Raw genomic sequence first — 17,172 nt, forward strand, 5'->3', positions numbered from 1 at the left:
TAGTGACTGGGGGGAGAGCAGGCATAGGCGGCAGAGAGGGATGGAGCTGTGGTGGGTTTCTCTCCTCCCTGCCAAGAACAACCTGTATTTTCTCCTTTATGGGTTATGGTTTTGCAGTTCTGGATGAGTGAGTGACCTTACAGAGTGATATCAGACCAGGAACAGACTTCTGAAAGCTTCTAGGATGTCGCAGAAAGTTTGGGTGTATAATCCCAACTGTTCAGAAGCCAGAAATCAGTGCCCAAGTTTCCTGAGCCACTTGAAATAAGAGTGGTTGTTTTATCTGGTGCTATTCCATCTGGGCTGCAGCTGCATAGATCTGAGATGTTGCGAAACAATGGAGATCACTGGACATTTGTTTGTGTGTAGAAAATAGATATGTGTTGACATGTATGCAAGGACATGCATGTGTTTGGATGTAAGGGCAAAAAACAACACTTGTGCAAAAGAAACCTGGAAGTTATGTGTTTTTGTGTCAACTGGCCATTGTGCTGTAAATGAGCGTGTGTGTGCATGTGTGTTTGTACCTGTAGATCAGTGTTATGGGGGTGTTTGCAGACTGGCGTGCCATGAGGCCCAGGGCACTAATCCACCAGCGCCACACTGCCGAATCCAGGTAAAGTGATCCTAAAGCCTTCTTACCCCTCTCCCTCCTCTGTTCTCTGCTCCCCTTTGAGCTTTGTCTATTAGCAGTGGTGGAGATCAGACTAGTGAATATCCACTCAAAAGACCAGCCTGGACCTGGACCCATATTCTGACAACTTAATCTCTTCTTTGACGGCAGGCAGAAAAGGAGTGAATTGCCACGTGACAAAAGGCTTCTGACTTGACCATATTCTTTTGAAATGCCGTCCTCTGGTAGGGGAGAAAACCTGTATTCCTGTCCTTTATGCAAACCAAGCTCCCTTAAGACTTGTTTAGTTTTGAGTAGTTACTTGTTTGTTATTATGATTTCTATGCAATCAGTGACCAAAACTCGTTTTGGAATATATACTTGTCTCTTGGTTGCGTGAGTATTTTGATGGGAAGATTCTCGCTTGACTCACACATCTAATAAAAGCCACGCTTTATAAATCAAACTTATATTCAAATGCATGTTCATACCAACTGTTTCACAACACTGATTGAGCAAGGTAGCTCATTCCAGAGCTTGAACCGAACTGCTCCTCTATAATAGTCTATAACTTGGCTGTGGTATTCCAATGATCACTTTTGACCCGAGGGATGGTTTGCCTTGCTTATATGACTTGTCTGCTGGTTTCTGAATCTGTGCCAGATTCTCCCTGGGCTAAGTACACTGGGCTAAGTACACCGCTTTGGACGTTGCAATGTGTACGATGCATACATATGTACGTGTAACTGTGTGAGAGGAGAAGACTGTTCTGTGTAACCCGTAATTAGACCTCGACTCCTGGCCAAACCCGTATTTGCTGTATGTGTACATACTGTACACAGAAAGCATGTACAGTACATATACCTTTAGAAGAAATGTAAAGATGATCTCATGTGGGTGTTTTTACCTTTTTTATTGTGTCTCTCTCCCTTGTGATTAAGCCCAGTATCAGAATAAATCTTCTGTTGTTTCATCTCAGTATCCCACAATTATCATGGTACGGTCAAATTATCATCTTGATTTACAAACTGAGCTTTGCTGATGTTTAGGGGCCAAGTCAGTGTGAAGGTGCCACTTTTATTCCATTTGTTGTAAATTGCAGCCCGCGCACATTTCATAGGTAAAACCTTGATCTCCTTGAGATGACAACTCTGCTGTATTCAGTACTCATTGTCGAGCCCTTTCCAGCCTTGAATCAACTATCTTGAGACTGTATTCTTTAGGAAGATAAGTCACATCCATCACTAACTAAGGGATTATGCTTTGTTTCAATACAGGTGAGCTCATCAAAGTCAAAATATCCAGATTTGATATACACACAAAATACATTCTTTCTGTTATAAAGTCTATTTTTGATGTATTTATTAAAAGGTGTGCTAGTTGCTATTTATTTGCAGTCAAAAATGCAGTGGATACTGCTAATGTGATCATGATATAACAATCTGGGACAGAATCATTCCTATACGAATGCTGTTTTTTTACTTAGAAACATGTAGTCCGGTTACAGTGTTCATTTGGGGTCTTTTCATAGATTAAAACATATGGATAACAATTTAAAACTGCGGTAAAGCAATTTGTTTTCAATTTCCTCCCATGATTCTTTGCCTTGATGTAAGCTGGCTGCGTCCGGCTGGCTAGTGGGTGGTAAGGCCTGTACATTGAAGGAATGAAGGTAATTCTCGCAATACAAAAACGCGGTCTCCTCGAAGCTTGAAACAGCTGTACTGTATTTTGAAATGTCAGTTAGATGATAATTTGCATGAGAAATAAAGAAAATTAGAAAGTGGTTATAATAATTATCTGCTTATATTGATCAATTTGACCCAGACAGCGAGATAACTATCAAAGGTTTCCTCAGTATCTTCTATCGTTGCTGTTAAATTCAATTTAATAAGTTCAATTATCTAACGATATAGTTTCTCTAGATGGCATTGCTCTAGCATCCAGCACTACCGTTAAGAACCTTGGAGTTATCTTTGACCAGGATCTGTCTTTTAACTCTTATATAAAACAGATCTCAAGGACAGCCTTTTTTCATTTACGTAACATTGCGAAAATCAGGCAAATCCTGTCTGAAAGTGATGCAGAAAAACTAGTTCATGCATTTGTTACCTCTAGACTAGATTACTGTAACTCCTTATTATCAGGCTGCTCTAATAGGTCTCTTAGATCTTTACAGTTGATCCAGAATGCTGCAGCACGTGTTCTAACAAAAACTAAGAAAAGAGATCATATTACTCCAGTATTAGCTTCTCTGCACTGGCTCCCTGTTAAATCAAGAATAGAATTTAAAATTCTTTTACTTACCTACAAAGCTCTAACTGGTCAGGCACCGTCTTATCTTAAGGAACTTATAGTTCCATATTACCCAACTAGAGAGCTGCGCTCAATCAATGCAGGGTTACTTGTGGTTCCTAGAGTATATAAAAGTAGGATGGGAGCCAGAGCCTTCAGTTATCAGGCTCCTCTTCTGTGGAACAAGGTTCCAGTTTCAGTCCGGGGGGCAGACACACTCACCACTTTCAAGAGCAGGCTTAAGACCTTCCTTTTTGATAGTGCTTATAGTTAGGGCTGGTTCAGGTTCGCCTTGGTCCAGCCCCTAGATATGCTGCTATATGCCTAGACAGCCGGGGGACTACCTAGGATACACTGAGCTCCTCTCTCCTCTTCTCTCCCTCCATCTTTATGTATTAATCTCCTATTTATGCACATTACTGATTTTGCTTCTTCCCCGGAGTTCTTGTGCTTTCTCGCCTCGCAGGTTCCCAGGAATCGGGGTTATATTTGGACTGTCATCGTGCCACCTACTGAGGCCCTGCTGACACCCACTACTACTACCACTATCATTATTAGTCACATTACTATTATTATTGCCTGTACTATTACGCTTATTGACTTGCTTCTACCCTGGAGTCTTTGTGCTTTCTCGCTTCGCAGGCTTCTATAAATCGTGGCTGTACCTGGACCGTGGTCGTGCATCCTGCTACGGCCCTGCTGACACCGACTGCTACCACCATTATTATTATTAATCACATTACTATCCCTATTTTCATAACTATAATTCTACTGTAATAATTGCTGCTGTTATTATAAGTAGTCTTATTATATGAATCATTTATGTCATATACATTGAATGTGTTGTATCTCTGTTATGCTGTTCATTCTGTACACATGACATCTATTGCATTCTGTCCATCCTGGGAGAAGGATCCCTCCTCTGTCGTTCTCCCATAGGTTTCTTCCTTTTTTCTCCCTGTTAAAGGGGTTTTTTAGGGGAGTTTTTCCTGTGCCAATGTGAGGGAAGGACAGAGGATGTCGCATGTGCACAGATTGTAAAGCCCTCTGAGGCAAATTTGTAATTTGTGATTCTGGGCTATACAAAATAAACTGAATTGAATTGAATTAAAATTATGTCATAGCAAGAGTTGTTATGTACTGTGACCTTTTGTCTGTGCTAACAGTTTGAATAACAGGCCTGTGTGTCACTGTCAGATAAACTGGTGGAGCAGCTTTTGTGCCACAGGCCAGCTGATGTGGTAATGGACTAACACACTGCTACACAGGAAGACATGAGAGAGGTATACCTTTTCACCAAATGTGTACAGGCTCATTTATTTATTATCACAGAAAGATTGTATAACATCTATTACTTTTAATCTATTAATTAGCTGTATTTTCCACAGTCTCTTAAAAAGGTGTTGAGACATACAGTAATGTATATGATGCTAAAATGTGACTAATTGGAGACTTCAGCATTGTCCAAGAGCTAAACTGATGCTTAATCTTTGCAGATGACTCCAGCAGTGCTTGCAGTTAACTTTTCTATTTACAATTCAAATGTAGACATGGCAAGCATACAACCGTGTGAGCATGGCAGGAATTTAGTTAGTCATTAGCTTGTTATTGTTTCAAACATCAGTTTAGGCCATTTCTGTCATCCATTAAGTTGTAAAAGAAAGGGCTCCCAAATCAAGTATAGCACTTAAATAAAAAATAGCGTTTAATGTGCTTGAAAGTATCTTTGAAAGAAAGATGGGAAACTTTGTGACATGCTCAGGTCGAAGGACAATTTTATAATTTAAGGAGAGCAAGGATTTCAGTTTTCATAAAAAGAAAGAGTTCCATGTAAAAGAAAGAGAAGGCCTTCAGGCCTTGTCAACCATCTTCATTAGGAACCGCACTTTAGATTTGATGCATTTATAGTCATTAGCCAGGGCACAATATGTCACAATCCTCTTCAAAGAGTATAAACACATTGTTCAAATAATTGCCCTGTGAAGGACAAACAACCAGCATGTAAAAAGGCATCATTATTCAGGTGCAATCACTAGCAGGGACTTTATGGCCTTCCCTCTTCTTTGTAGTTGTTATAGAAGGCCATATGATGTCAAAGTGCCTCTCTTCAAAAGTAATAATTAAAGACGGAGTGATTTGCCAAACACCAGCATGAGCGTGTCTTTGTGGACTTAAACACTCTTTAATCAGCGGTGCTGCTGCCATGATATACACTTACATTACTATAAGAACCACATTTATTGGTCTAATGATATTGTTTCATAAAGGGCGTGTTGATGTTAACTTTCCCAAAGCACTGTATCCGTCAGTATTCGGAAACAGTGTCACCCTTTAATAACACCATCCTTGTGGTTGTCAATCAGACTGTTGTAGATATGACATTTGTCAAATTTGCTTAGTTTTTTTAATTGATATGCATAGTTAATGAGCTGCTTTCTGTCAGACAGCAGTAAAATGGCAGCTTGCTGAACATAACAAAATCAACATGCATGGATGACTGCCATATGTATATCATTACGCTCACTTGAAGTCATTGTTCTGGCCACCCAAAGGAGTTACTGTTTAGGCCTTCCTGATGACTTTGAAATGTCCTTAAGAATACATAGCAAGTCCAGCTGCCTTGACTTGACATCACCTTCACCAAAATGCTGCACACTATTTTCACCTCATGTAGGAAGCTCAGGAAATTCCACGGCCTTGAGTACAAACGGTAACTTCCTTAAGGCGGTATTCATTTTCTGTTCGTACTAATAACTACCAAAACAACAACTAACCTGACTTTCACCCAGGAGACCCCCGTTCATGTGAAAGCAAAAGTCAGTGTTGACTAATTTGACATTTCTTTTCTCTTTTTGGGGGGAATACGTGGAACATAATTGGAATCATAAATAAATCACCTGTGAGGTATGACGACAAGTAATGAGGTTTAATAAAATACGGGTGTGTTAATAACACCTAGACTTTACTTTAAACACAACCCTGTCATGCCCATGAGCTAGAGGAATGTCTGCAGTAGGGGGAAGGTTAAAGATCAAAGGATATTTAATTTCAAAAACATTTGAAAATACTGGACACTACAGTGACAATACTGGTTACTGTTAGAAATCTCTTGTTCAGAAATGATTTCTTTAGCATTGATGGCACCATGACCATTAATTAATCAGATGCTTCCACTAATAATATGTTGGCTAACATTAAACCTAAGGAGATGAGGCTGCAGGGGGGATTTTGACAATATGCCGATGCCACGTTGAGCTTCCATAAACTTGTTGATTATACAGAAATGAGCCCCAAAGCTGTCTTAATATTTATTAAATAATCTGAATTTCAAATACTTCACTGTGTCTTTAAGTGATATCCTTTTAAACAACTAAATAACAGTGAGGGAACCAGGGTGACTATGCAGATGTAAAGTTTAATATGTACACTCTGTCTGCCAAAACAGGAAAAGCAAGGGTAGAAAAGGACACATTTTTGGCAGCCCTTCATCGAATATATAAAGTAGTGGCCACAAGGGGAGAAGTAAACAGATTAGAAAAGCTATTGACATTTCCACGTAGCAAGAAAATGGTGTGGAAAGGCAGCAAGGATGATAAGGTGTACAGGCATACGGTCCCCTCTCGTGTTTTATGTATCTGTGATCACAACTGATCATAAGAGAAATTAATCAATAGCAAAGCCGCCGGGATGTGTGGATGACATATGCCACTGCCCCCCACCGCCACTTTCTGCCCCCCTCCTTCAACATCCCTTGCCACACTCCTCCATTCTCCAGCCTCCTTCATTTTCCTCACCCTATCCATTTTGATTCGGGGGCCTGTTGTTCGCCCACGTCTAGGTGAGGGATTTTTACATCCCCTGCGTGCTTGGAGGAACTCCATATGGCCGGGATCAAAGGTGTTGCTTGGTGCATGGTTCTGCTTGGTTGCCAGCTACCGCCGTTAATTAGAAAACAAGATCAGAGGCGGTATTAAAATCCAATTAAGCCCGTATGAACAGATTGCCAAGTGATGTTCACTAATGCATTACTGAGCACCATGCAAATTTTAGTGGCAGCATTTGGCTTTATGTTCCTTGTTTGTGTCATTAAGAGAGTGTGTATTTGGGCGTATCTGAGTGTGTGCGGGAGTATTTCTATGCACGTGTCACTTGCTGGCTATCTGAGGCTCTGTGACATTGCCTGATCTTTTCCTTGATACACAGCACTAGTCTCATATAAACAATCAGCTAAAGCTCTGCAGAGAAACAACACCTTTCCACACAATAAGATTGGATGATATTGCTTCTTACAATTAAAGCATAATTGAGAATACTGAATTATTGATCCATCATAATTGAGTTCCCTTCATTTGATTTGTATGAGAAACTAATTTGATGCATCGAAAATCCAGCAGATTTGGATAAATTGCCTGAGAGTATTCTGGTTTGATACATTCGGTCTCCACTGGCCACTCAAAGACATAAATTAGAAAAGGGACAGGAGCGTTCCATTTAAATCATTTAAAATCTTAAATGGCTGTGAGCAGACATAATCAAAGCATGTTAAGGAATTGGATGAGGCACATTAAAATAAGTACATAAAATCATTTTGCACAATAAGTGCCAATTTAGTCCATGAGTTCATTCTCCACAGCAGACAGACAGGGCATCTGTACCAAAGACTGACAAGTGGATGCAGCTGGTGGCCTATGGCCCGAAGCCTCCACATTATCACAGACGAGGGCTGCTAATGTTGAGCTGAATGGAGCCCCTTTTGAGATTCAAAATAGCATTCTGATTAGAAAGCCAGGAAATACACATCTGAAGTGCCGGAAATTGTCACAATGCAGAACCACGGCACATTTGGCACAGTCTCAAGCTGGGTATAGAGAAGTAAGATGTTAATGAAGGGATGTGCCACTATCAAACACATCTAGATTTTAGTCTCTTCAGGATATATTTGTTAGGTCATGGGTTGGTTCAAAGTTTTCTGCTTTATATGACTATGTGACACATAACTGTAGTTTCATTTTGCCCAGATGATTTTATCATGTTTGTTTGTAGTTAAATGTTTCTGAGATTACGCTTATCCAGGAGCTACACGATATGCATCTTGTCTTCTTCACTGTGTGATCATTACATCTTTCCTTATGTTTTAACATTTCAATAACGTGCTGTCATTTTGTTTTCTAAAAAACTTCAAAATGAACTACTAAACACTTACATGAAAGATGTACAAAAAAAGTTCTAAAATGACCTACCCTTATAACCGCATTACAGGGGTATATTACTTGGGGTATTAAGACATTTGAAAAAAAGTAAATCATTTCTAACCGTTCAGAAATACAGAAGTTACTGTGAAATTCTTTCATGGAAAAGAATAACACCAGAATAACGAGAAGTAAAAAAGAGGGATACACCTTTGTTCTATCCAGAGTAAGCAGCCATTTATTTGTGCTGTTTTGATTCATTTTACATTACATTACATTACAGTCATTTAGCAGACGCTTTTATCCAAAGCGTAGTATATTACATATCATTCACCCATTCACACACTGATGACAGGCTACCATGCAAGGTGCCACCATCAGACTCTAACTAACATTCATCATCCAGTCCACACCGATGGCAAGCCTTCGGGAGCAACTTGGGGTTAAGTGTCTTGCCCAAGGACACATCGACTGCCGAAGCCGGGTATCGAACCACCGACCCTCTGATTGGAGAACTACCTTGCTCTCCACTACGCCACAGCCGCCCATTTCTGTTAAGTAGGAGAGTTGTGCATATGCTTTGTCTGTCATGTACTTTTCAACAGGGCTTTCCTCCATTATGCTGACTGGTGTGAGTTACAGCTACGCTGCAAAGTCAGGTAAAGTATCCTTTTGGACCAAATTTTAAAAGATGTGTAAGAGTTTTTCCTAATTATCTCTCACCACCCAGCTGCTAGCCTTCTTCTGCTGGCTCCAACTGGATGGTGCCTTCTGGTGGATTTGCCCCTGCAGCGTCTGGTTCTGGGGCTACCTCTAAAAGTACACTAGCTACCCTCAGTCCAGAGTACAGAGAGGACCAGCAGCAGCTTCTTACAGCTCAAATTTCTTTGTTGCACCTGTATCATTCCAGATATGCTAGCGACTCTTCTGCAGGCCCAGCACCTTCAAGTTTTCGTCAGCATGCCTCTACACAAGGTAACTGATGCCATTGTTACTTAACTAAACTAGGTCCACTTGAGCTTTCAGGCACTTTTAATTTCTTAACTGCTGTAGGTAGTGCATTTTTAGCGAAGAAACCTTGCTATTAAATTCTTTGCCTTGTAATCTTCTTCAAAAGGCCCTATTATGCTATTTTCCGGGTGCATATTTTTATCTCAAGTTACAGTTACAACATGTTTACATGCGTTAATGCTCATAATCCACCTTGTTTTTCTCATCCTGGCTGTCCTGCAGCACCTCTTCTCACCCTCTCTCTGAAATGCTCCGTTGTAGAGCTTGCTCCTCCCTCCAGAAAGCAAAGTCTGCTCTGATTGGTCAGCTAGACCGCTCTGTTGTGATTGGTCAACGTTTCACATTTCAAAAAGCTATTCCTCCGTCTCTCTTTTGTTGTTTAAGGGCCAAACTAGCCGGAAGGAGTTTTACGTACGTCACTTCCGTAACATTATGACCTCATAACATCACAGAAGTGAAGGAGAGAATTCAATCGAGCCATTTCAGGTTCTTGCCCGCAGTGTTTCTGAGGGGGAGGGTAACTCCTTTTAGGCGTAGACTTCAGGTTTTACACTCTACAGACCTTTTACATGTAAAATAATATATATATAACACACTAAAGAAGAGAGAAAAGTGGAAAAGCATAATAGGGCCACTTTAACATCTTTAACTTCTGCTCCTTGGCGTTTCCTGTTGCACCTCCAAATCAATTCTCCAGTGAGGAAATTTCCACAAGACCTAGCACTCAGCGGTTTACCTCCAGTGGACTTGCCCCTGTACCACTCGGTCTTAGCTACCTGGCCCTTTTTTTCCACAGTACCAGGTAGGTGAGTTTTCCCAAGTGCCCATATGCTGTGAGGAACGGGACTATGAATCTGAGACAGAAGCCCCCACCTCCTGGTGTCCAAGTTGTGCGTGGGCAAGGCTTTAACAGCATAACTCAGACATCAGGCTTGGGTAGATGTTGGGATGAGTATCCTTACCCTTATGACTACATGTTACTGACTTGCCAGTATCCTCAAGGCCCAGTCACTAATGCCGGCAGCAGTATTGAGCAGAAGAGGGTGCACCGGAAATACACTCCCCACACAGGGGACGACTAACCCAGCACTCAGGAGGTTGAGACCATCAGCACTTTCCAACCTCAGACTGTCAAGAGGCCCAGTCAACCTGTAAAGAGCAGTATTAGGAGCATTAATTATAGTCAGTAACTAGCGGTAGGCAGCAGGGACCCAGAACTGCTGCTGACCAACAGCATGCTGATCTGCTCATGTTCTTTAACCAGTGAAATGTTAGCATGAAAACATGGGGGGATAAGCAAGCTAATGTTAAAAAAGCTAAATAGTCAGCTCCGCTAGTTGATGGTGACCTCGTGTTCAAAAATGGTATGCCATGCCCCAACATACCATGTTACCAAAAATAACTGAATTAAAAAGGCATTCATAAACAGATCCAAATGTCTTAGGGCAGTCGATGATTTAGTTTGGTTTAAGTTGTGTCTCAAACAAGGGTGAATAAATACCTAAAAGGTTATAGTGACATTGCCTGATGTCATAAATGGACAGTGGGCATCCTAAGTATAACAAATAACCTCAAAGAGACTCCATTGATCTTTAATTAGAAATAGCTGTTAATCACCTTTATGACTCCTCAGTGGCACCATAATGGTTCCTGCAGTGAAGCCACAGCAGCCTGTTTCAGCTAAAGAACAGCAGCATCAGCAGGGTATGTTTACACTCTTTGTTTATGGATGCACTCCGAATATTTTATAATTGTGAATTTTATTCAATTTATTCCTAAGAGAACTAAATAATTACAAAGTCCCCATCTCTTACTCTGGAATTGTAACAACCTAAAATCCTCTTTTTCTAATGGTCTTTTCAGGCAAAGGGACAAACAATGACCCACAAGAGAGAGATGGCAACTACCTCTGGAAAGGTGCCCACTTCACACACCTGTCACAACCCATCATGAAAAGCTGGTGGAGAGGGACAAAAATGAGGGAATTCTCCCTTGGTGACCCTCCAGCCTTTTTACAGTCTCCCCTCTTTTTCAGAACTATTAAGACATAAAGGGGTCAGTCCCCAGACAGCTCCATCCTTTATCCCTCACTCACACACTCATCTCTGACATCAACCCTTGCTGTGTTCTCTTATTACTAGCCAGTGCGCATTGAAATCAAGATTTTAATTGTAGCTGGGTTTTTATTCCAAGACAATTTATGATTTCAGATTTTTGATTTACTAATTTTTTTGTTTGTTTTGTGACTTTTTTTTATTCATCCACAACAAGTCCTAGTCACTAGTAACTGAATTAATTAGAACCATACACAATTATTCTAAAATCAGATAGACTGAATACCAGTTTGAGACACATAATACACAGAGCACATTATTTAATTGTTTGAGTGATTTGAAGCAGTGCTCTAAAACATATTGCAGAAAGCACAGCAAAAAACATATATATATATGCATATTGCCATATGTTGCAATTTGGCATCTGGCGTCCTCCTGTGCGAGTTGATGTGAAGGTGGAATCTGGTTTGACTTAACCATGTGGCAAATGCAGGCCTAAACAAACATGTATTTCAGATGTCTGGTTGTAAAAAACAGATAAAAAGCAGCGACTATATGAGAAAATAATTTGCTCATAAAATTCATAGATCTTCGAGCTTGAGTGTTATTTCTTCAAGTGTTTCATGGCTCCCTCTTAAGATAATGAAACAGAAATAAAATCCCATGGGGAAACATCAGTGTGATTTCCTTTGATGAGATTTGACCATTTATTGTCAAATTTAATAATTTATCTGTCTCACCTCACACACTCAATTTGATGTGCACGAAGAACAGCAAATCCTTTATTCTCAGCAGAGATTCCTCACATTTGAATACCTTTGTGGTATGAAAACCATATCATTAAATACACGGCAGAAATAGAGGAGGCATCACATTTCATTACCATGTACAACTGCTTAACTCTGACTTTTCTTTCACAATTCGCAGGATGTGTACAGACCAGTGTTAAAATCTACCCGCAGCCATTGCAAACAGTCCAATTGCCTTGTGATTAACGAACAATAAAAGAATGTGATGGCTTAAAGAAGCAGCAGGAAAAGCTGCCCAGTGAAAGATGAGTGTAAGATGCACTCTATAATTAAGCCAGTCTGCACTTGATGAAAGTAGATCACACTGGCGGGCTACGGCTTCACAGCCAGTTTGTTTTTACGACATAATTACAGTCCAAATCAAATGAGAAGATTTAATATTGCACCAGGCGAGCATGTACCCAATGCCAACAATGACACTGACCCCCCTGAGGCAAGGTGTGCATGTGTGTGAGCATTTGCTGGGGGGGCAGGTGGGGCGTCAGGAAGACGACAGCAGAGAAGCTTCCCCACCGCGATAGCTACCTGTGTCTAGGCCCCGCTGGGAGGTCTGGCACCAATGGAATTATGCTGACAGTGGGACAGAGGGTAGGAAAGAGAGAAAAGAGGTTGAAGCTGAAATAAAGAGACTGAAATAAAAGGGAGGGAGGGGAAAGAGGAGAGGGAGAGAACGTTTATCTGGAAAGAATCAATCAAGTCGAAGCAGGCTAGGAAGAGGACAAAGAACTGATAAATTAGAAAATAGATACAAGTGAGGTTATGACAGTCAAAGCAAGTGATGAAGGGACTGGAAACAGCCAACTTAAATACGCAGACAGGGAGGGTGTGGCTGGACCAAACCATAAATAAATGTTGTGCTTGACTGTACATCTCCATGATGACCTCCTGAACACTTGTCCAGTTACAACCCATTAAGTTGTTTTGCTGATAAAAACAGGGTCAGTTGAAGGCAAATCAGTGTTAAAGTGTATCACATCAGGTGACATCATGTCCTTTCACTTATCCGTCTTATTATTAGGTAGAGTTTTCGGGAAAATGTCAGTTTTCCTTCGTTTTCTTCTTTAAGTCATTGCACAATACACTCTTATTATATTGTTCTATGTGTCCCCCCCCATCATATCCCGGACTGACCAAAAAAATAAAGTGAAATAAAAAAGAAATTTAAAATAATATCATCTACATACAGAATTATAATAGCCATAATTAAGTGAATATGAGTTAAAGGAAGATTGTAGTTTTGCTAGTTAAGTAATTTTCAGAATATAAGGGATGCAATAACAGCAACCATGAGTTGTCATATCTGTTTTGAGATGAGTGCCGTTTTGATACTTGACGACATGATTGCACCGTAAACGACCTAAACCTCCCACCAAGTGGCTTAAGTGTTTTTCCTCCCTCTGAAAAGTCTGCATTTCCTGTCCTTTAGTTACACGCTCGACATGACCACAAAGCCGTTGTTCCTTTGGGTCAGATTCTCCCAGAAGAGAGAATCTTCCCAAGCCACAGCTGTTAAGTGACCACGCTCGACCACGCTCCTCTCTGTCTCCTGACCACCCTTCCAAATTGCTCTCCCTACTCTGCCCCCCATCCTTTCCTCCCTCCTTTCTCCCCATTTTCCCAAGAGCAGCCAGCTGGGCCAGATTTACTTTGTGTCGCCGGGCAAAGACAGACTGCCTGCTGGGTGGGCAGCGCCATTTGACTGGGTACTGGACAGGGCCAGTAGATTAGTAACTGGATATCTACAGAAAGACCAGTCGGGCCTGAGCCCTGTGATCCAGTGGAAAGTCAGGTCTCTGTGGTGACCTTGTGGTTCTGTGTGGGCCAGGACGTGGACCGCAGTCCCTGCTGACACCCTGTTCCCCGAGGACGTGGTTTTACTCCAAACCCTGATTTCCCATATCCCGCTCCGCGACGCTCTGTCTGAGACTATAGGGCCTCTGCCCAGTGCTTTCTGGTGAAGAGGATACAGCGTATCTTCACCACTGGCACTCAAGGCTATTTTTTTCTCCCACGGAGCTGGGCATACAGGCGGGGGCCTTCTCCCAAACAAGCTTAAAAGAGAGCTTTTTAACCTCATGTCACATGTGACCTGTTCAAGATGGGCTGGTGGCAAAGAAGTGGCCAGAATGGGTCTGTGAGCACACATTTGTGTGGCCTCTGATTATAAGGAGAGTAGCCTTTTAAAAAAACACAGTTCAGTGTGAGTGTAAGGTTTTTGCCTTGTTTTATAAGCTGCTTGAGGTTGTTATGTGATTTGAAATTTGAAAGACAAATACACAACTTTGTTCAACAGCATGGCAATCTGATGACAAAAACAACAAGTGTAATGCCATACAAAAATTGACTCCTTTATGTGATTTAAATATATATATGAAAAGAGAGAGAGAAGATCCCTAGCAACCACTAACCGTTTGCAAAAAGTCATGCTATTGCAATTGTTATGTCAATAGTTGTGCCATTGCTAGGATAAGAGCTGTGGGAAGGCGACATCTTGGCAACATGCACATTTCTGCTGACCAGAAGACCAGAATCATCAACATGACACCCAGATATCATCTTCAGCACACACACACAAACACACACACAGTTGGGAAAAGTCAGAACCCTCCTGCAAACACCAATGCCTCCAATGATCATTTATGAAAGTATTATTTGATTATTGTCAGCATATTTTGACAAAATGTTTACATTTTGATGTTGAACCATAATGTTGTTACAATGAGACACTGAGACATGGGTCTTTGTTTGTGGCATGAGTTGGCAACCATCAGAGTTCTCATGATTTGACTTTGACTGAGAAAACCTGCCCTTCACATGCTTTCTCTTTAAGCTAGGACACACACACACACACTGTGCATGCACTGTTTCTTTTATGCTATCCATTGGCCTGCAGGCTCAAGCAAGGACATGCTTGACTGCTGTTGGCCTGATATCAAGAAATACCTGATGGGTCCCCACACTCATGCCAGGACTCATTTATTAAGCATGAGGCTGTCAACAGCTACCTTCAGAAATTAAAGCTGTGACTCTCAGCTTATTTGTATTGTTATCTAAGAACAAGGGAGTTGTACTAGCAGTCTTCTCTGAGTAACACTCTGGAAGGTGGCTTTTTTTAATCAATGCACTGGTATAGAAGCACAATGTGAAAAATTATTTGTCAGATTCTGATCAAGATTCAGTACCTCCCCCCTGTGTTCTGTCTTGCCTCAAGATTAACAGCAAGCTAGAAAGATTCCTCACTGACAACATGATAGGTATTTCTTGAATTTCAACCATAAAACATCAACTCACAGACCTTTAGACAGCACACTCCAACAGCCACTTCAGTTTGTATTGCATTACCTCTTATAACTGACTAGGTGAAAACCTATGGCTGGTACCTTCTCGTATGACGTGGTTAAGATATCCTTGACTCAAATAATTGGGGACTGCTTCAATTCCATTTTTAATAATTTGTATTATAATTGTCATTGTCCTATTTCAGTCTAGGAGCATAAATATGGACAGTGCAGGCAGTGCAGTTGCACTTTGGCCTGTGGGTTAGGGGCACCCATAGAGAGACAACTGCCCTAGGCAGAAGTGAATCAGAATATGATTTATTGTTAGTGAATGCTCACATAAAACTATTGTAAATCTGAATTGGTGCCATTTGCTTTATTTTTTCTCAAAAATGCAAACCTATCTCTGTCATGGTTTTCTTTTCTTTTTTCTTTTTTTATTAAAATAGTTTGTAGCAAAATATAACAAAATGATATGCTTATACAAACTATACCATCTATGAATAAACTATAAAAAAAACACTGCCATTAAATTAATACAGTATTTTTGTCATTTTTGTCATATGCAGATATGCAATGGACTCTAGTTGATCATGTTACGAGACAAAATGATATATAGTAGTTAGTTTTGATATCTTCCTATTTGACCTTTTCCCAATGCAATAGCCTAAGGTACTCATTGGACTGTAAAATCCTGTCCGGGCCTGTCTAGCTACTAACGCCACTGTTTCAGTCACCAGCGCACAGCAGAGAGGCAATGGTTTGTGTTACTTTGTTAAACACACTGAACCAAGGTTGCATCCCATGACAATTATCAACATGCCAACAGCCATAAATGTTGTTCTTATGGAAAACATAGCAAGATAACGTTCCTACTTCACCTACCTCACCGTGGTCGGGAGGTACATGGGACACTTTATGTTCACAAACTGACAGGAACACCCAGTTATTCAGTCCAGGTGCCTTTATTCACAAATGAAAACCGACAATCCTGTGCAGCAATATATAATGTAAAGGCATGGCAATACATAAAAAATAAAAAAAATAACAAACAAAAAAATGCTCTGCACTAGGCAATGCCCCTTTAACACTTGGGCTGTTGCAGCTCTCCACACTGGCTATTAAACTGAAAAAAAGACGTTAGTTAGTTAGTTAGTTAGTTAGTTAGTTAGTTAGTTAGTTAGTTAGTTAGTTAGTTTTTTTAAGTTGTGAGCCTGAAAGATAACTCAGAGCTTTTGCCCTTTTCTATCAATAAGCTGTGGCTTGAGGGTAGTGATTGAGGCAGGAGATGGAGGAGGAGCCTATTGGGAGGCGTGGAGGCTGGTTTCTTTTGTTTTGTTTTTAATAAATAATTAGGGGTAGGAGGGCAGTCAGGGTCCGAGCCAAACTAGGATAAGATTGTAAACAAATAATAATAAAAAATAAATAGATAGATAAAAGAGAACGCTGATTAAAAAGATGATGTATTAGATGTATTAGGTGTGTGGAATCTAAATGGAATGGAGTTAAATGGAATCATGGGGGGTGATGGGATTTTGAATTTGACGGTTATGTTGGTTTGTTTTGGAGGATTATGAAGAGGGGTGTTCCAGTGGCCCAATGTCGCTCTTGTATTAGCCGAATGGCTTTCTGTATGTAATTCTCTGTGAGGATGATGTTTCTTTCTTGCATGGTTTTGAGACCGGACATGCTTTGGATGTTATGGGTGCTGATGTACTGTGACAGTCTGCCATTTTTATTGCTTTGTTTTGGACGCTGTTGACACAGTTTACCAATGTGGCTGAGGAGGCTAATGGGTCTGTAGCTGGTGGGATGTTTTAGATCTTTGTGACTGGCTGTTTTTAGGATAAGGGGAAGTGAGAGTTGGTGAAGAGGAGGGAGAGAATGATGAATGAGGTTTCCGATGCTTGCTTGATCCGGATG

The sequence above is a fragment of the Anoplopoma fimbria genome, chromosome 18 (genome assembly GCF_027596085.1).
Source record: "Anoplopoma fimbria isolate UVic2021 breed Golden Eagle Sablefish chromosome 18, Afim_UVic_2022, whole genome shotgun sequence".
NCBI classification, from domain to species: Eukaryota; Metazoa; Chordata; class Actinopteri; order Perciformes; family Anoplopomatidae; genus Anoplopoma; species Anoplopoma fimbria.